The sequence below is a fragment of the Ascaphus truei genome, chromosome 2 (assembly GCF_040206685.1).
Source record: "Ascaphus truei isolate aAscTru1 chromosome 2, aAscTru1.hap1, whole genome shotgun sequence".
Lineage (NCBI taxonomy): Eukaryota > Metazoa > Chordata > Amphibia > Anura > Ascaphidae > Ascaphus > Ascaphus truei.
The window spans coordinates 117,078,569-117,099,532 of NC_134484.1; the positions used below are offsets into that span (position 1 = coordinate 117,078,569).

General features: G+C 45.5%; 2 long non-coding RNA genes across 2 annotated transcripts in view; one reads left to right on the plus strand and one right to left on the minus strand.

The window, feature by feature from the left end:
- Positions 1-828: 828 nt before the first annotated feature.
- LOC142485540 (uncharacterized) lies at positions 829-10,058 on the plus strand. Its single transcript, XR_012798569.1, has 3 exons — positions 829-1,389; positions 1,785-1,859; positions 9,281-10,058. It is a non-coding gene; the product is annotated as an uncharacterized LOC142485540 (long non-coding RNA).
- Positions 9,163-20,964, minus strand: part of LOC142485528 (uncharacterized) — a 38,979-nt gene continuing 27,177 nt past the window's right edge. The window contains exon 2 of the long non-coding RNA XR_012798563.1: positions 9,163-9,763. This is a non-coding gene — a long non-coding RNA (uncharacterized LOC142485528). The remainder of the gene's footprint in view (positions 9,764-20,964) is intronic.

A 20,964-nucleotide genomic window follows, 5' to 3' on the forward strand; every position in this document is an offset into this window, starting at 1 on the left:
TAATAATGTCCTTGCTCCAGTGGTTGAAGGCCGGATGCAAAGTACAGTGACTTTACCAACATTATTGATCATTAATGTCAGAGTCGTCATTGCTTATTACTATTGTAGGCTAGCGGTATGAATGTTACATTTAAAATATGCATTTTTGTATAGTTATGTCTATGTATTTGAATAGCTCCAATTTTATACATACATTAAACAACATCAATTGACGCATACACTGCATATATCTATATCCATACTGTTCCGCTCCCTCTGTGTATACACACAACACATTTGCTATACAGTACACACACAAAATGGTGGTACACAAACAATACGAAACACACACAGCAGCCATCAAAATCAAAATGGAGTTGTAACAGTTATCATAACCAGCCACCCCACCCCACCACACCACACCCCCCACACCACACTCCACCACACCACACCCCCCACACCACACTCCTAATTGTAAATAATGTTCAATTCATATGTTGCATTTATGGAGGGGAGGAGTCAACTGTTGCCTTTGAGTTCTTGACCAATCCCCTGTCCTGTCTCTGTTGTTCATAATGCTGATTGTCTGAAAGCAAAGACACTCAAAAATACACAGTGTAAGCTGTTTGAATTTCGCAGATTCATGCATCATTACAACAAAGAACATTATGTAATCCTACAGCAGTCCTGCACAACTCATGTTGTCGTTTGCCGCATACAGGGCAGGTTTTCAGGATATCACCAGTTCACCATAGATGCCTTAATTAGTGGCTCAGTATGAGTGATACATTAATTGAGGCAGCTGTGCACAAGTATGTAGTTAAAAAAACATGCCCTGTTTGCGGCGTTTGAGGCCTGGTGTTGTGCATGTCTGTCATAAAGCATTCTTTTCAATTATGTCTGTATTATTACAGCTTGTGACTATCATTCTACATTTTCACTATTCTGTATATATTTCGATATATACCCATGTATGGTTTATTTTGTGTGCCATAAATGTCAGATAAAGTTTTTTTTTTTCAATGTGTTCAATATCGCACTCATTTGAGCTAACTTACCAAAGAAGATAATTAATAGTAGTCCATTATTGTATTATATTTAAAGGCAGGACCAGTTCTACAATCTGACGACAATTATGGGAGGATATTCGACTATCTGTGTCAGCATGTGGCAATCAGGTCTGGACACACAAAAATTGACGCAAACGGTTTGACGATATCCGAAGAAATTTCAAGGAAACAATTCAATTTGGGCGGAGACATGCTTCCGGCACTGGAAGTGGACCACCGGCATCACCTGTAATATTAACACCTTTGGAGGAGCAGTTGCGAGACAAATTGTTGCCAGTAGTAATATCTGGTTTGCCTGGTGATAGAGATATAGGCGTATATGAAGAAACTTTTCCATCAGGTCAATAATTTCTCAAGATTTAATGTTGTGTAGAAAAATGTTGTATATAATGTGACAGTATACAAATTGTATTGTAATGTTGTGTAATATGTTTTTGTTTATAGGATATTGACAAACTGTACCAGAACCATTGCTGTGATGTTGTATCTTATCAATTAATTTCAAATAATCCTTAATTATATTAATTCTCAAATCTTATGTACTTACATACACAGTTTTTTCCCTTTAGGTGCATTATTTGGACACATGGAACATGTATCATATACAGATGTTATTAATGAAAATAAGGCCTAATACAATCATACCCATTTTATTCATCTTAACTACTCCCATTTAAGCTTCTCTCATTAACAAAAGTGTTCTTGTCAAACGTATGTTTTTGTTTATTCATATAGTTACACCTGTGCGTCACAACAGACAAGAAGAGGTGGGCACACCTGATTCTTCTTTGGCATCATCACTACTGGAAGGTGAGGCTATAATGTTATGATTATAGAATGTGTTCATTTGTAGGGAACCACAAACATATGTATTAACATAAATCACATGCACATGTTGGTGATATGGCCATACTTATTAATACCAACTTGACACATGATGTTGCACTCATAGAAATGTCACAAAGAGATAACAGGGTTTGTGAAGTTATGGCTCACAAATTAGCATGTCAAAATCATCAACCTTGCTACTATGTAAGGTCACTATGATGTTAACGTCTCAAATACAAATATTCTTTCATTTCTTATTAAATGAATATATTGACTATACTAATGTTCGTATTTGATGTTCAACATTACATACTCACAAACTCTTTGTTATTGTAAAATATGGAATATAATTGGTATAGTAACATTTATTTAAACATAATGTGCTTCAAAAGTCGGCCTATCACCACCATTCATTATGTTATAATATTACATGTTACCTATGTTTGCGCTAAATGTGTATGTATACATTAGTTATGCTGTTGTGGCTGGCTCTGCCATGAAACGACAGTGGGCACAATAGTGTTGGGCGCAGCACAGAAAATGCACGTCGTTTCTGCTTCACTATGCTTGCACCATGCACGGGTCTTCTCTCTGCACACAGACACAAGCCACCCTTGTCGTAAATGTTGTTCTTTTTTGCTCCACTGTGAAGAAGCATGGCTGTTTTGAACTTGCACTACACTATTAGTAGTTTCACGTGTCTGTGTGTGTGTATTCTGGAAGCTAGAGGGTCACGTGGTGATGACTTAGCTCAGATAGTGTCAACTCGGCCCTCTTTTCCAAGCACGACAAGGTCTGTTTCTTTTCTTACTTTATTTTGGAGAAAGCAGGGAAATACAGTCTCTTGTTGTAAAGGTGTAGGTCTAAATATCTCTGTGTGTGCTTAGTAGTAAAGGGAGGTGAAAAGATAATCCTGCAGCACCATTACAGGGGTTACAGCAAGGTACTCACGAGTCCAGTGGTGTGGTGGAAAGGAAATGGCAATGTATGCTGGGTAGTAAGATAGTCTGGGGACAGACCATCTGTGGGCAGAGCAGAGGGGGAGAAAGCAGACTAGCCCATTTGAGAGAAAAGCTGGGGCTGCTATGGCAACTCATAGGAGTGTCTGGGGGAGCTACAACATGTAGCAATAATGTTGCATCTCTAATACAGCAAGCTGCTGGGAGAGGGGAAATGGCACTGTATTTATCACACAAGCACTGTGTTTGTGTGCAGAACCAAACACATACAGCTGGCACTAATAAGCTGGCAAGCAGGGCTGCGAGGAAAGGGGGGGTGAAACAGAAGTGCAGACAGGGGTATTCCTGTTCCATGACACTCCCCGTCTGGTATCTGTAGATACCACTATATGACAGGCTATGTGGAACATATGTGCAATGCAAACATAACATAACAATGCAAAGGTCCATATTCCCATAGCAAGGTGATACCGGCCGGTACCACTGGCGTCAAAGTCCTTTGGCCAACCTTCCAGTAAGGGAAGCCAGGTGGGTGCACAGCTTTTGGTTAGCTTGATGCACCACAATGTCTTTTGTAAGAGTCTCTGGCACTGTTTCCTTTTAGCCTTGTGAGAAAACAGTCCTTTTGTCTCTGTAGTTTTATCCACAGAGTACATCCCCTTGTAAGTGTGCCAGTCGTGGTAGCTTGTCGCCCTATCACCTGGCGTTCGGCAGAAGGAGATGGCTTTTGGTTCCTTGCGGAAGCGGAACAACACTTCTGGAAGACTGGTTGTCGAATCTAGTCCAGTAAAGAGGGCGTCTCTCAGAGAGACTCCCTGAAGCTGAGTGCTGCAGTTGAACATTACCCGGATTTGATCGGGTTCCTGAGGGTGGTAGGCCCCAGGTGATTGGAGGTACCGACATTCTTCACTTTTCTTCATAAGAGGTGCTGGCTTTGCGTGGCCGGTAAGGAATATCTTTTGGATGAAGGCCACAAAGTTGGTTTTGGTCTCTGGTTCCCTTTTTAGGTCGCAGAGGTGTGAAGTGAACCTAGAGATGGCATGTTCTCCATTGTTTGGGAAGCGCCTTCTTGGTGAACGGAATGGTAGCGGAGTCACCCAACTGCTTAGTCCGTCTTTAGAGAGCTCCTTGACTGTTAACTTCGGGAATCCTCTATCTTCCCTTGATGGTGTTTGCTTGTCATCGTTCCTTGTTGTCTGGAACGCTGTGCACCGTAGTTCATCGGTACATTTCTCTTGCACGAGAACATCTCCGCGTAGTTTGGTGAAAAGCTTTTGTGTTTCTTTGTTAACTGCCATCGGGAGGTTATTTTCTCCCTGGACGTAACGAAGAACAGTCTCTTTTGCCCTAGTAAATCCCTTTATGAAATGTCTCTGTGTCTGTCTCTTTTTAGACGTGTGAGAGGACAGTCTTTTTGACACTGGAACTTCACCTGTAGGGCGCAATCTTTTGTGGCTGTGCCAGCCGTGGCAGCTGGGTGCTTTGTCACTTGATACTCTGTGGCGAGGAACAACTGTACGTCTTAGTTGTGCCATTGCTCGCGGGAGTATTGTCTGATTGTCCATTGCCTTTTGGACGATCCCTTTGTCGGTCACCTTTGGGAGGTTACTTTCTTCCTTTGGTGGAATCGACTCGTCATCCTTAGCTGTCTGGACTGCTGAGCATCCTAGGCCATTGTCGCATCCCCTCGAAGTGAGGATGTCTTTGTTGATCTCAGAGGTATGACCTTGTCTTTTCTCTTCACTTGGCCCTTCGGTCACTTGGAGATGGCCAAGACATGGTTCAGAGAGAGATGTGTGTCCACATTCTGTCACCACCATTCTGCGGGCATCAACGTAGTCTTGCCCGTGCTCTTTGTTGGTGCACACGTTGCCCACTATCACCCATCCTAGGTCAAGTCTTTGGGCGTATGGCGCTTTGTGGGGTCCGTTATGCTGTTTACGGACTTTATGTACCCTCATGATGTCCCTACCGAGCAGCAGCAGGATCTTGGCGCCTTGTTCTACCGGCCGGATGTGGTTGGCTATTCCTTTGAGGTGGGGGTAATGGAGTGCCACGTCTGGTGTGGGAATCTCGTCCCTGTTTGTGGCCATGTGGTTGCACTCGATGAGTGTGGGAAGGGGCATGTTCACTTTGCCGTCTATTGAGCATATGGTGTAGCCATTCACTCTTCTCCCTGTGGTCTCCATTCGCCCTGCGCACGTTCTGAGAGTGTAAGGAGAAGCACCGTCTTGTATGTTAAACATGTCGAAGAACTCTGACCAGCGATCGGTTGCTCTGGTCATCGAGGATTGCGTACATCCGAATAGCCTTCTCAGGTTGTCCCTGGGGGTGCACTGCGACAAGGCATATTTTAGAGCAGGACATTTTGTCACCTTCTTTTCCGCATACCTCAGTGCGCTGAGATGTGACGGATGTTGGCTCTCCTTCTTCTTTCTCCCTGCCGTGCTCCGGTACGGAGGATGGGTTCTTGAGTTGGTGGAGTGTCAGCGCCTCTGGGTGTAACGCCGTCACGTGCTTGTCACTTTCGCACACTGTGCAATTGATCTCTTCTTTACAGTCCCTGGCTAGGTGAGTCGTGGAACCGCAGCACCTGAAGCAAACTCCGAATTCTCCAAGTAACCTCTTGCGTTCCTCTAGGGACTTCATCCTGAACTCAAAGCACTTGTTGAGTGGGTGTGGTTTCTTGTGTATGGGACATTCCCTGTTTGGGTCCCTTGGTTCCTTGTCTCCGGCGACCGACTGATCGGGAGTAGTTTGGGTCGTGGGAGGCACGTCCGTCCTGCGGGTCGAGATGGGTGTTTGGGGGTTACCATATCTCATCGCTGGTCTCTCGTTCCTCAGGCTGCTTGCACTGTATGTGGTTTGCGCACCTAAGAAGAAGCTGGGGTCGTTCCTCGTCCTTGCTGCTTCGAGAATGAAGCTCAAGAAAACTGAGAATGGGGGGTAGACGACTTGCTTCTCCCTTTTGTATTTGGAGCCTTGTGAGATCCATTTTTCTTGGAGGTTGAAGGGTAGCTTCTCAAGGATGGGTCTCACTCCACGAGCTGAGTCTAGGATGTTGAGACCTATTAAGGAATGGTCTTTCCTTGCGAACTCCAGTTCTTGCAGCAGGTCCCCAAGCTCTCGTAACTTCGAGTAGTCTTTAGTTGTGATCTTGGGGAAGCTGTCGACTCTTTTGAAGAGCGAATCCTCGACTGCTTCGGGGATGCCGTAGGACTCTTCTAGCCTTTCCCACACTAGGTCAAGACCTACTTGGGATTGATGCGCGTTTGCCGCCTGCAGTCTATTCGCGTACTCTCTGGATTCGTTCACCAGGAACTTGAATAGCAGGTTGAGCTCTTCCCTTGCTGAGAAGTCCAAGCTGTTGATTGCGTCTTTGAACGTGAACTTCCACGTCCGGTAGTTCTCAGGGCGGTCGTCAAAGCAGATGAGCCCTGCTTGTACCAGGTCGCGCCGGATCATATACTTGGCTATGTCTGTCAGACCTGAGGCATCGGCGTGTTTGTCCCGTTCTGAGGTAGTTGTTGGGAGGGTCCGTGCGGTAGCCTCTTCCTTGGCGTGGACGCGTGATGACTGCTGGTCGGTGTGAGGGGCTGTGTTTCCCCGTGTGGGTGTACCTGGATGGTGAGCCCGTTGTAGTGCATCCGTGTGCGCGCTGGCGTGCGGATCACTGTTGCGGCTGTGGCAATCCCAGGCAGCATGTGCCATTGACGGAGCAGCGTCTTCTCCTCATGGACCTAGCAAGTCTTCGGTGTCTGTGGTGTCACTCCCTCCGTGTTGAGATGGTGCGCTGGTGTTTACACTGAAGAGGCTCCTTACGTAATCTTCAGTGCGTTGGGCTGGATCCTCTGAGGCTATCCGTCTATACGGTAGCTCCCGCCGTCCTGTCTCACAGCTGCTTCTAGGACTTCGGCTTGGGCTGTGGCGGCAGCGGCGTCCTCTTCTTTGCTTAGAGCCTCTAGATCCGCGTCTAATTCGGCCTTTCTACGTGCATTGGCAGCGGCAGCGGTAGCAGCGGCGGCGGCATTGGCAGCGGAGGCGGCAGCAGCGGTGGTGGCATTGGCAGCGGAGGCGAACTGCTCCTCCTCTTCTATGCGCGCCTTTTCTGCCCTTACGGCTGCCTCTCTCCGACCATATTCGGCCCTAGCACGTGCGGCCTCTGCGGTGGCTCGCGCCTTGGTAGCGTTTGCGCTTGCGCTAGACGCGTGAGATTGCGCTGATCTTGCTGACCTTGATGAGTGTCTGGATGTGCTGGAGCGCTGTGATGCAGTTTCCAGCAAAAGGTCCTTTCTCTGGTCTTCGGCCTCAGTGATAGTGGTCTGCACGAAGCCGTCACGCTCCAGGTCAGTTGCCTCCTGCTGGTCACATTCGCTGAGGCTTTCCTCCGTGTTAATTCTTTTTAGGTAGGTGAGATATGTTTGTGACAGCATTTGGTAGCATTTGTGACTTGACCTCAATTGGGCTGTAGCATGCCTAATTTGTTTCTCCTGATCGCTAGTACTTGCAACGTTACATATTTCACGACCAGTGTCCTCCCAGGCCTTCTCTAACTTTTCGCGGTGTGCTTCAATGTCAGTCTCATATTTTTCGCGGGCCTTTTGTATCAGTGTGACTGTCCGTTTGGGCCTTGCGCCTGCCTGCGCCTGTTGCGGTTGCGCGGCGTTCTCTGTGTCTGAGTGATCGCTTTCCTGCGTGATGTCTGGTGAGGCTCTGAGTTCTGCCATGCTGTAGGTGTGTGTAGGCCTTTTGCCAGTGCGTGTGGCGTGCGGTCTTTTACCTTGTCAGCGATGGGCGTCTGTCTCAGATGATGCCGAACGGTGTCCTGCAGCGTGCAGCGTAGTGGTAGCTGTACTCACAGGTGTCCGGTGGCTCCGACCCGTGTCCTGGCGGGTGTCCGGTGGCGTGGCCCTTGATGGCGCTAGCCGTGGGGACGTGCGCAGGGGTAGGTGAGATGGTGGATCCTCACTATGGGGCTGTGCAGAGGGTGAACTCAGACAGAGAAAAAGGCAGTTAGGTTTAGTGTGAGAAGCACTGTTTGTTGCAAAGCTGCTGTGCAGTGTAGGCTGCTGCTTGTCTGTTAAGGCTGCAGGCTGTGTGCAGTTTGAGCTACTTGGTGCTTCCTTTGTCTGCAGAGGCTGCCCTATTTTATCATGGAGTCTGGAGTAGCAGCTCATGTAAGTGTCTGTAAGGCACACGATATCTTTTCACTCTTCTGGAAGCCAGAGGGCCACGTGGTGATGACTTAGCTCAGATAGTGTCAACTCGGCCCTCTTTTCCAAGCACGACAAGGTCTGTTTCTTTTCTTACTTTATTTTGGAGAAAGCAGGGAAATACAGTCTCTTGTGTAGAGGTGTAGGTCTAAATATCTCTGTGTGTGCTTAGTAGTAAAGGGAGGTGAAAAGATAATCCTGCAGCACCATTACAGGGGTTACAGCAAGGTACTCACGAGTCCAGTGGTGTGGTGGAAAGGAAATGGCAATGTATGCTGGGTAGTAAGATAGTCTGGGGACAGACCATCTGTGGGCAGAGCAGAGGGGGAGAAAGCAGACTAGCCCATTTGAGAGAAAAGCTGGGGCTGCAATGGCAACTCACAGGAGTGTCTGGGGGAGCTACAACATGTAGCAATAATGTTGCATCTCTAATACAGCAAGCTGCTGGGAGAGGGGAAATGGCACTGTATTTATCACACAAGCACTGTGTTTGTGTGCAGAACCAAACACATACAGCTGGCACTAATAAGCTGGCAAGCAGGGCTGCGAGGAAAGGGGGGGGGTGAAACAGAAGTGCAGACAGGGGTATTCCTGTTCCATGACAGTGTGTGTGTCTGTGTGTGTGTCTGTGTGTGTCTTAGTGTTGGATGTCATTCATAGGTGCACAAAATGGTGGTTAAACAGTCTCCAAAAATTTGTGCTTGTGTAGTCAAAATGTTTTCACTTCCACTGTTGATGAGCGTTTTTAAATGTACACACACATCAAAATAAACACACACATTTTGATGATCCATGGCACCCCAGTTGTGTGCCAAATTATGCAGGACAGCCTGTGTTCGTGCTTTCAGACTTGGTGATGTCACTGCTATCCCAGCCAGCAGCATAATGTAGCAAAGGAAAGATGTCACTAGAATTTACACATTTGAATTTTAATGCAATCCCCTTACAAAATATGTAGATTGTTTATGTTGCAGGGGGGTGTCATAATAACTTACATATATGATAAGGGGTATGTGCATAATAATTTTTATCAAGCCACATGTCACCATTCACTCAATTAATCATGTTTAACTGTTGCTGAATAATGCCATATAGAAAGTTATTTGTGAAAGGTTTTTGTCTAGAATAATTTTTTTAATGTAAAATCTCATCATTTTGGTCAACACATGCTGACATAAAAACATGTTAACAATGTCAAATGTTCATTGAAATTTTTTTCTTTGATACATAGAGATTGAACGTCATGATCATCAGAGTCCAGTATTAACAGAAGCACGTCGAGTACATCATGCCAGGAATCAACAAGACAGTTTGGCAGCAATTGATGCGTCAGAATCAAGGATGATTTTAATACAAAATACCCACCATCAGGAACTAATGGGAGTACACCAAACTATGGCATCAGAAATGCGGCAAATGAAAAATATCATCTTAAAAATCCCAGAAGAATTGCATATCATGAATATCACACTCAAAACTCTTGTAAACACTCTACTACAAGTGAATAATCTTCAACCAGACTCTACAGGAAATGAAGGCCACTTTAGCGGCAACAATGAAGGCTCTTTCTATGCTTGAATTTTGTCACCACAAATGGAGGTGTTACATGTATCCAGTGATGACTTATCCAAAGTAAGAAGCTTTAATCTTGAATCACCAATGATGGTTGAAGCAATGCAGACATCTAGTACAGATGACAATCTTCAAGAGGCACCTAAAAGAAGGTCAAAAAAAAGAAAATTGTCATCTACTGAAACAGAAATAACTTCCCTTTGCTGTAAGACATTGTCAAATAAGGTTCAAGACTATCCCCAGGTACAAGGTACACCTGTCTTTAAGCAGCCACAAAGTCTTCAAGCCTATACCCAGGCACAAGATACACATGTCTATAACCAGCCTAAAATTCTTACTGTGTCTACCCAGGCCTAAAGTGCACCTGTCTTTACCCAGGCCCAAAGTGCACCTGTCTTTACCCAGGCACAAACTGCACCTGTCTATAACCAGCGAACTAGAGGGAAAGAGGGGGGAGGGGGAAGGGAAGGAGAGTACCCTCGCAACTGCTAAACAGTAGGGTCTGTGGTGCTGCTATCTGGGATAAACATGAACTAATACTAGGGGAGAGAAAGAACCCCAATGGAGAGCACTCAAACATTATACAATATACAATAGATAGGGGAGGAGGTGTGTGCCGTGGTATGAGGGGAGTGAATGGGTTAAAAACAGTTTATTGGCGTCGTAACTCATCTAAAATAGGTGGGACGCTAAGTACCAGAGTATTTGGGACTCAAAATGAGCCAAAAAAGCGCAGCGAAAGTAAAATGTACCAGGTATCATGTGTAAAGTGTGGGCTACTCCCCTTGATGATATGTGCAGGGTAGAGCCAGATGTAATAAACACCCACTGGGGTCTGTAACTGGTAGTATCAAGTCACAGATACAGCCACCTGTCCCGGTCAAATGGCTCACATAAAGGTAATGGTGGGTGGTGTTATATATATCAATACCTAGGGTATATCAAGGTAGGTACACCAGGTAAGTATCCGCACTGGTATACAAATATAAGGACCGTTACTATCACCTGTGGTAGGGCAATCCAGGTGGATCAATCACTGCTGTATTCCCTAGGAGGTGCTGCTATAGAGAGGCATCATAACAGTATTAAAGAGCTAACACTCACTCAATATACTGTGCCCTAAAGCAGATACCCTGGGGGGGTCTGCTCAATTCAGACCTGACAAATAGCAGCTGCTCCAGTCGGTAGAAAAAATAGTAGTACACACGTAGTGTCTACTTACACTTTGAACCAATAAAAACAACATGAGGAGCTGGTAGAATAAAAAATTATAGGAACGTGGGACTGCTGTGTAGCTATGCACACATTTGCTAATGCTTAGTGTGCCAGATATCACCACGATTTCTGCTCGAAAAGAACTAGTAGCAAGCTAAATGCTTATGTCTAACCGTACAGGACAGGACAGGACTCGCTCCGACACGAGTGTATGTCCCGCCCCCTTGACGTTATGCTTTAGGGCACAGTATATTGAGTGAGTGTTAGCTCTTTAATACTGTGAGTGAGTGTGGGTGTGTAGGAGGATTGAGAGAGTGAGTGTGTGTAGGGGAATTGAGAGACTGTGTGTCTGTGTGTGTAAGATGAAGATTGAAAGAATGTGTGTGTGGGGGGATTGAAGTGGAGGAGGAGGTGGATTGAGGGTGATAAGGAGGGGGAGAGAGACTGGGAGGAAGAGTAAGAAGGGGGGAGAATGAGACATGACGGGGAGAATGAGACATGGGGGAGAATAAGACAAGGGAGGAAAATGAGAAAAAAAAGAGGGGAACAGTGAGTGGGGTGACTGAAATGCATGGTGGGAGGGAGAGGATTAGAGGGGAGAAAGAAAGAGCGGGACAGTGAGTGGGGGGACTGAAATACATGGTTGGAGGTAGAGGATGAGAGGGGGAAAAGAAATAAAGTGGTTGCCCAGGAAGGGAAGTAAACAGTGCACACCTTGTAGGAAATGAAAAAAATGACGGTGGCTGGACCCAAAAGTAGATAAAAACGTTGTCTTTTATTGTCAGGACATACACCAAACGTTCACAAAAACCTTGTAGGAGGAACCTCTGATGTGTTCCGAAGAGTATGGTTCCTCTCACATACTGCCAGTATAAATAGGAGAATCCGTCGCTAATAGGGCCTGCCCCACTCGTGACGTCACCACTAAACAGCCAACCAGGAGCGGGTCAGGGGAGTCAAAGGCGGAACCATAAAGGTCCGCCCCCATATGACGTCATCACCGCCAGCCCCATGGAGGAAGTGTGTGGAGACTGTAATCAGGAACTCAGGTTACCTTCCCACATGACCCAGGCTGCAAATCAAGTGGATGTGAAGACAGTGGGCGGGGCCAAGGCGAGGGAACCCTTCCAAAAACACTGGCAAACAGAATACCTTTGTATATCAGTATTGCTTGACCAGAGGAAGAGAGGAACACTCTCGAAAGCTTGTCCTATGACATAAATTGTTAGTCCAAATATAAAAGGCATCATCTAATACTGAAGAACTCATTTATTTTGCACTATATATATACAGTATATATAAATAATAATAATATGAATCGGTAAGATATACTCCACAGGTAGTTATATCATATCATGAAGAAATATCATGAAGAAAGATGTATGCTTCAAAACAGGATGGATGGACCAAGATACAACATTGATGGTGCATATAACAGAGCGGCATATGTGTATCTATAATGTCCAACATACCTGAAGAGAGTCATACATGTAAAATAAAAAATAATACATAATGACAATATAAATCCTTAATAAAACAGGAGGAATGAAAGGGTGGGGGGGGAGGAAGGAGGAAAGGAGGGGGAAAGGGGGAAGGGGGGGAAGAAAGCGGGAAAATAACAACTGTTGTATATATATATATATCTCCTCAAATACACCTTCAGACAACATGGGGAGAGACACCTGTGTGCACAAAACATTTCTCAGGTATCTCAGGAGAGCACATTTGTATTCTCTCTTTCAAAGTGCCGGATACATACTATGTTAAAGTGGAGTTAATATGGAACCCGGTAAAAATAAAATGAGGAGCGTTATTACTGAAATAATAAGATCAGATTACACAACATTGTATTGTATGTCTTTATTTATATAGCGCTATTAATGTACATAGCGCTTCACAGTAGTAATACATGTGGTAATCAAATAAATAACAGATAATATAAATAACAGGTCATGGGAATAAGTGCTTCAGACATAAAAGTAACATTAAGGAAGAGGAGTCCCTGCCCCGAGGAGCTTACAGTCTAATTGTTAGGTGGGGAGAACGTACAGAGACAGTAGGAGGGAGTTCTGGTAAGTGCGTCTGCAGGGGGCCAGGCTTTATGTATCATGTGTTCAGAATATCCACAGTGCTATTCATATGCTTCTTTAAGCAAGTGTGTTTTAAGGTGGGTCTTAAAGGTGGATAGAGAGGGTGCTAGTCGGGTACTGAGGGGAAGGGCATTCCAGAGGTGTGGGGCAGTCAGTGAAAAAGGTTTAAGGCGGGAGAGGGCTTTAAATTCAAAGGGGATAGAAAGAAGACATCCGTGAGAAGAAAGCAAGAGTCGGGATGGTGCATAGCGAGAAATTAGGACTGAGATGTAAGGAGGGGCAGAAGAGTGTAGAGCTTTAAAAGTGGGAAGAAGAATGGAGTGCGAGATGCGGGATTTGATCGGAAGCAAGGAGAGGGATTTCATGAGGGGAGATGCTGAGACAGATCTAGGAAAAGAGTAGAGTGATTCTGGCAGCAGCATTTAGGATAGATTGTAGGGGAAACAGGTGAGAGGCAGGAAGGCCGGACAGCAGGAGGTTACAGTAATCAAGACGGGAGAGAATGAGGGCCTGAGTCAGACTTTTAGCATTCGAGCAACAGAGGATCTTTGTTATATTTCGGAGGAAAAAGCGATAAGTTTTAGAAATGTTTTGAATGTGAGGGGCGAATGTGAGAGGAGTCGTGTGTGACTCCTAGGCAGCGTGCTTGGGCTACTGGGTGAATGATCGTAGTTCAACAGTAATGTGGAAGGAGGTAGTAGGGCCAGGTTTGGGAGGAAGTATGAGGAGCTCTGTTTTAGCCATGTTGAGTTTAAGGCGGCGGAGGGCCATCCAGGATGATATAGCAGAGAGACATTCAGAAACTTTGGTTTGTACAGCAGGTGTAAGGTCGGGTGTTGAAAAGTATATTTGTGTGTCGTCAGCATAGAGGTGATATTTAAACCCAAAAGATGTTATTAGGTCACCTAGAGAGAGTGTGTACAGAGAAAAGAGAAGTGGTCCCAGGACAGAGCCCTGGGGTACCCCCACAGAGAGATCAATAGAGGAGGAGGAGGTGTTAGCAGAAGAGACACTGAAAGTACGATGGGAGAGGTAGGATGAGATCCAGGATAGAGCTGTGTTCCGAATACCAAGAGTATGGAGAATATGAAGGAGAAGAGGGTGGTTCACGGTGTCAAATGCTGCAGAGAGGTCGAGTAATATGAGCAGAGTGTAATGACCTCTGTCTTTGGCAGCATAGAGGTCATCAGTTATTTTAGTGAGGGCTGTTTCCGTGGAGTGAGCAGTGCGGAAGCCAGATTGTAGAGGGTCTAGGAGAGAATAGGTGTTGAGAAAATGGAGCAAGCGAGAGAATACAAGACGTTCAAGGAGTTTAGACGCAAAAGGCAGGAGGGAGACAGGTCGATAGTTAGAAAGACAGGTAGGGTCAAGCTTGCTGTTTTTGAGTAATGGTATGACTGTTGCATGTTTGAAGGAGGATGGAAAGTTTCCAGAGCAGAGGGAGGAGTTAAAAATGTGTGTGAGCGTAGGGATTATAGTAGGAGCAAGAGGTTTTAAAAGATGGGAGGGAATGGGATCAAGAGGGCAAGTGGTAGAGGGAGAAGAGGCGATCAACAGCAACACATCCTCCTCTCAGACGGTGGAAAAAGAGTCAAGGAAGGCAGGAGAAGAGTTAGGAAGAGGTGTAGGATGGGAGGAAGAAACAGAGGGGATGTTCTGACGTATGGATTCCACCTTTTCCTTAAAATAGTCAGCAAAGTCCTGAGCGGAGATGGAGGAAGGAGAGGCAGCTGAGGGTGGTTTGAGTAGAGTATCAAAGACAGAGAACAGTCGGCATGGGTTAGACTTGTGCATGTTGATTAGTGCAGAAAAGTAGGCTTGTTTAGCTTGCGAGAGGGCAGAGTTGAAACAGGATAGCATAAATTTGTAGTGAAGGAAGTCTGCGAGAGTGTGAGACTTCCTCCAGAGGCGTTCAGAGGAACGAGTGGAGGAACGCAGCATGCGCGTGTGGGAATTTAGCCAGGATCTATTGTTAGAAGGACGAGGGCGGCAGAGAGAAAGCGGGGCATGTAGATCAAGAGACGAGGACAAGACAGAGTTGTAGTTCATGACCAGGTTGTTAGGGTCTGTAGCAGAGCTGAGAGAGGAGAGGGAGGAGCGTAAAGTGGACTCAAAGTCAGGTAAGTGAATAGAGCGCAGGTTTCTGCAGAACCAGGGGGTAGATGGAGGTGGAGAAGGGGAGAAGCGAGATAGAGAGAATGAGATGAGATGATGGTCAGAGAGAGGAAAGGGGGAAATGGAGAAACCAGAGAGAGAGAAGTTTTTAGTGAAAACCAGGTCTAGGTAGTGTCCATCCTTGTGGGTGCTGGCTGCAGTCCACTGTTGAAGGCCAAAAGAAGAGGTTAGAGAAAGAAAGCGGGAAGCCAAAGGGAGAGAGGGGTCATCAATGTGGCAATTGAAGTCCCCAAGAAGAAGAACAGGGGAGTCTGAGGAGAGAAAGAAAGAGCCAGGATTCAAAGTGAGAGAGAAAGGCAGAAGTGGGATGAGTAGAGGTAGGTGGGTGATAGATGACCGCCACATGGACAGGGAGAGGAGAGAAGATCTGGACAGTGTGAGCCTCAAAGGAGGGAAAAGCAAGAGATGGAGGAATAGGAAGGGTTCGGTAACGACAGAGAGAGGAGAGCAGGGGCCCCATGCCTCCACCCCTGCCATCAGTGCACAGAGTGTGGGAGAAGGAAAGGCCACCATAGGAGAGGGCAGCTTCCAGAGCAGTGTCAGACTCAGTGAGCCAGGTCTCAGTTATAGCAAATAGGAGCAGAGAGTGAGAGAGAAAAAAGTCATGTACAGAGAGGAACTTGTTAGAAAGGGAGCGAGCATTCCAAAGGGCACAGGAGAAAGGGAGAGAGGAGGGAGGGTGGCAGGGGATGGGTATGAGGTTGGAGGGGTTGATACCAGAAGGAGTAGAGGTTGCAATTGGCAGGCGAGGATGAGCGCATGTAGGAATAAGGCAAGGAGAGATATCCCCAGAAGCAAGGAGAAGCATGGGTAGAAAGAGGATGTGTGAGGATGATTTGTAAGGGTGTGTTTTAGTGCAGGGGATACAGCTGTTTGGTGTCAGAGGTCACAGGTAAGAAAGGAGGTCATGTGAACAGAGAAGTGGGGAAGGAAGGAGAGATGGAGATATATGAATAGAGTTAGAGACATACTGAGGCTGGTAAAAAGAAGTGCATAATTTGAGAAGTGAAGTCACAGCAAATATAAATGGTAAAGGCAGCATCACAGCAGTAATGATGCAGTCTGGTATAGATGATATCCTCCTTTCCAGCGTAGTTCAAATGCAGGAATCAGGGCCAGTTGGGGGTGTCCACTTCTTCTTCACTTCTTTTGTCCTTCCTTTTAAACTTGAGTTGTTCAGTAGTCTTGCCACTTATAATGGGCCACTTGGACAAGGGCTGCAGGCAGCATAAGGCTGTTATATCTGGGGTTATATAGGCCTAAAAAGTCACCTGACAGTGTGGTTATGTCTGCTTAATTAGCACATCTGAGGCACATTCAAACAGATGGTTTTCTACACAGGGTGTTCCCTGCCTAGGTGGCAACACTTAATTTGATTAGGGGTAGACAGAAAACAGCATTCAAATATGGTTTTTACCTAGCATTGTCACGCTCATATACTATATAATACACACAGCAAAGGCTTCAATGAGAGGATTTAGAGATAGTTTTTACCTAGCATTGCATTAGGCATTAGTCTAGAGGGGGGGGGGGGCATAATTTCCCCAGGGGGGTGGAAGGAGGGGTTAACCCATTCATTAACTTAGTGGTTAGTAAACCATTACATGGCAATGCATTACTAGCCACTAAGGTGGGCATGTAGTGCAGTTTTATGTTTATATTGACCCCTTTGTAGCCCATTTGTAAGCTAGTCATGTACAGATGCAGCCACCAGTATTAGAACTCTTGCCTGGGAAATTCTGGGGCAGTCTCACAGTAAGTGCCTCAACATTTCTGTGAGATTGTTAATGGCCCATCGGCTATACACAGCAGGGGTCCCTGCAGTGCAGCAAGGACCCCTGCTGTGTTAATCCGATGGGCCATTAAAAGTCTCACAGAAATGTTGGGGCAATGTTGAGCATGTTGAGGCAATGTTGAGCATGTTGAGGCAATTACTGTGAGACTGCCCCAGAATCTCCCAGAATTTCCCTGGTAAGTGTTCTAATACTGGTGGCTGCATCTGAAAACTCCTGACTAGGGACCGTGGGCTACTAAGGGGTTAAAATGTACTGTAATGTATTGTGATAACTATTGTATCATATTTTTCAGGTTAGTTAAGCCCATCTTGTCTATGTATATAATGACCAGTATTTCGGCCATTATATACAAAAAGAAAAACAGGGCTAATGCCAACCTGGACTAAGTGATAAATTATTTGTGGTATTTCTGCTGTTTATCCCTTTCCGATAAATATCAGGACTTGATGCATGGCAGTTTTTACCTAAAAATGCAGTATTACCGTATTTCCTTGATTTTAAGATGCACCTTTTTCCCATTTTCACATCTGAAATAGGGATGTCTTAGAATATATGTACTAAAAAAAAATATATACTAGGGGGCGCTGCTGTAGATGCTGGCCGGGATCTTTAGAGTGCAGCAACAGAAAGGCTCTTATCATGGCCCCGTTCCCCCTCCCCATCCATGAAGTGCAGAGATCAGCTGGAGATGCCTTCCAGGGATCTTCACATTGCACAGCAGCCCCCCTCCCCCGTCGAATCTCTGTGTGAACTTCAGGAGGTGCAGAGGGAGTTGTGTGTGTCTGTGTGTCCGTGTCTCTGTGTGTGTGTCTCCATTTTCTCCTTCCCCCTTCCCTCCATTCTCTCCTTCCCCCTCCTCCTTCCATTCTCTCCTTCCCCCTTCCCTCCATTCTCTCCTTCCATTCTCTCCTTCCCCCTTCCCTCCATTCTCTCCTTCTCCCTCCTCCTCCTTCCATTCTCTCCTTCCCCCCTTCCCTCCATTCTCTCCTTCCCCCTCCTCCTTCCATTCTCTCCTTCCCCTTCCCTCCATTATCTCCCTCCCCCATCACTCTCCATTCTCTCCCTCCTCCATTCCCTCCGCTCATCCGATAATGTCTCTCTCTCCCCGTTCTGTGTCTGTCTCTCTCTCCCCGTCCTGTGTCTGTCTCTCTCTCCCCATTCTGTGTCTGCCTCTCTTTCTCCCCATTCTGTGTCTGCCTCTCTTTCTCCCCATTCTGTGTCTGCCTCTCTTTCTCCCCATTCTGTGTCTGCCTCTCTCTCCCCATTCTGTCTGTCGCTCCCCCCATTCTGTCTGTCTCTCCCCCTCTCCCCATTCTGTCTGCCTGTCTCTCTCTCCCCATTCTATGTCTGTTTATTTCTTCCCATTCTGTGACTGTCCCTCTCTCCCCATTCTGTATCTGTCTCTCTCTCCCCATTGGTTATTGAAGGGCCATGTGACCCTGCTAAGCACTTGAAAATCAAATTTCCATGATTCTCCAAGCACTGATCTTTAGAGAGTGTACGTGCATGTGCGCGCTCCATGAGTGTGGCTGTACTTATTGGGAATCACTGAAATTATCTCGCCAAGCGTGCTCAACTGCAGCGTGGCCGCAGCATAAAGTTGTAGTGCAGTCTAGTGTAGAGTAATGTAGTGTAGATAAATTAGAATTTGTACTCAGGGCTGATGTCAGCCCTCAGTAATATGGGAGCTCAATGAATACATATGAGTACATGAATTTGGTGTCAGGAGATCCTAAACATGAGGTATGTGTATCAATAAAGTCATTATACCCCTCCTTACATCCACCAATGAATGATAATGATTGTAAAGCAGTCAGAAAGGCAACTGGCTAATCACATATAGCACCAGTATCTTGCCTGCATGGTACTCACGGTTACCAGCTTGCAAATCCTGGGGGGTGGAGGAAGGGGGAAGCCGTTACAGCGACGTAGCTCCAAGCTAGATAACAGCTGTTGAGGAGGGAGTTGATGAATGCTGAAGCTCTCCCCAAAAGGCTGACAGATGTCTGAGAGCCCCTCCGGTTAAAGGATCCGTCTGCGTCAGTTGTAGCCTTGTGTGGCCGACGTCGTAGTGACTGGAACCACCGGAGACTCAGCTGGATGAAGCGTCGCTTAGCCTCTGTGTACACTCTCTTTGCCGTCAGCAGGAAACAGGAGATGGAAGGCAGATCAGGTGACCTCCAGCACAGCGTGCATTCATGCGCATGACAAGTGAGTGGATAATCCCAAAGGGAGAACTGGAGCACAGCAAACCAAACGAACTGGTATTCAGAAAAAGTGTTGTGTGGTGCACAGCAACCAGACCAGGTTATGTGGCAAATAAAAAATATATATTTATTTCAACTGCATAAAAAACGGCAAGAGTACAGCCCTCCTACGCGTTTCGTGCTTTTGGCACTTTATCAAGGAGTTACCTAACGTTAAAAACACAAACAATTTATACACAACCCAATACAGAGAATTTCGCGCCAAAAATCCCAATCTTACCCAACATGCAACAGTCCTCTGGCTACACCAATCCTGCGAGTCGTGTGTTGTAGAGGGGCGGGACAATGTCTGAGTAACTAGGACGCTCGGCGGCCGCCCTCCTCCTAGCAACGGAGGCCGTCGTCATCCTGTCCACAGGCACGGCCCACTCTCCCAGCAAGAGGCGCATGCGCAGGCGTAGGATGCGCCCTGACGTCACTGTGTAATCAGGTGCAGGAGGGCTGTACTCTTGCCGTTTTTTAGGCAGTTGAAATAAATATATATTTTTTATTTGCCACATGACCTGGTCTGGTTGCTGTGCACCACACAACACTTTTTCTCAATACCACACAACACTTTTCTCAATTCCTGGATTCTGGATGTGGTTGCACGCGTGAGGACCAACAGGGGACCAACAGTGAGTACACTTGTTTCTAGGAATGCCCTAAGGAGAGGTGAATGGATGTTACTTCCACCAAGGGATCAATGTGTAATTCATGTATTATTGAATTTGAGCATTTATATGTCAATTACATTATGTCCCTTGTATGGTTACCGCTGTATAAATAAATCATGGATATTAAGGGTCATAGCATTTGAGCTCCCACAAAACCCTACTCATACAAATGAACTGGTAGAAGCAGGATTCAAAAAATCAAAAAATAAAGGGTCACCCACAGCTGTTATAACTAATTGATGAATAGGTAAATTAGATAAGTGGGTAAACCTGAACCATGTTCACTGATTACTAATGTCCATTCATGTATACATAAACACAAATGACATATATATATATAGTGGACATGATTGAACCAACAAAATTTATTCAATAATAAAATACATCTACAGCAAAAAGGACAAAATAAACTAACATAATAAAATAAACTAACAAAATTTACATATACAACATACTACACATAACTTTGTCAAAACTAGCATGTACAGAAAAAAGCAAACCCTTTATTAATACCACCTTACATCATGGCAGATCACTCTTTGACAAAGCGCCCTGTGCGTGAAACGCGTCAGAGTACCTGCCAAGACTGTCCATGTACTTGTTTTTAAGTTAATAAATTTTATTTTTTGATCTTTTGAATCCTGCTTCTACCAGTTCATTTGGTTTGCTGTGCTCCGGTTCTCCCTTATTGTAGATAAATGTATGCTATTGTCTGCTTGTTAAAAAAAAAATTCTGCACATTTAATATAGTGTTTCCCCCCCTCCCCCAATCTTTTTTATTAAATCAAGGGTGCATCTTAGAATCGATGACGTCTTACAATCGAGGAAATAGGGAAACATTTCTCATTTTTCTATGGTCCGATAAAAAGTGCTTTATTTTTGGCAGTGTAACATTGATGTATATGCCGATAAAAATAAGGCCCCTTTTGGCGCTAATATCGCATTTTTAGGCGCAGCTTGATGTATCCGGCTTATAGTGGCGTCCAGCGGAATTGCAAACATATACATATCTATTTTTTTTTCATTTACAAATTTTGCCAGTGAAAATTCGTCGTAAAAATATTCACGAAACAATTTTTTGCTACATTTGCCCATCTCAACATAATCCAAATCTTCTTTAAAAACGTACAGTATTATTATTCTA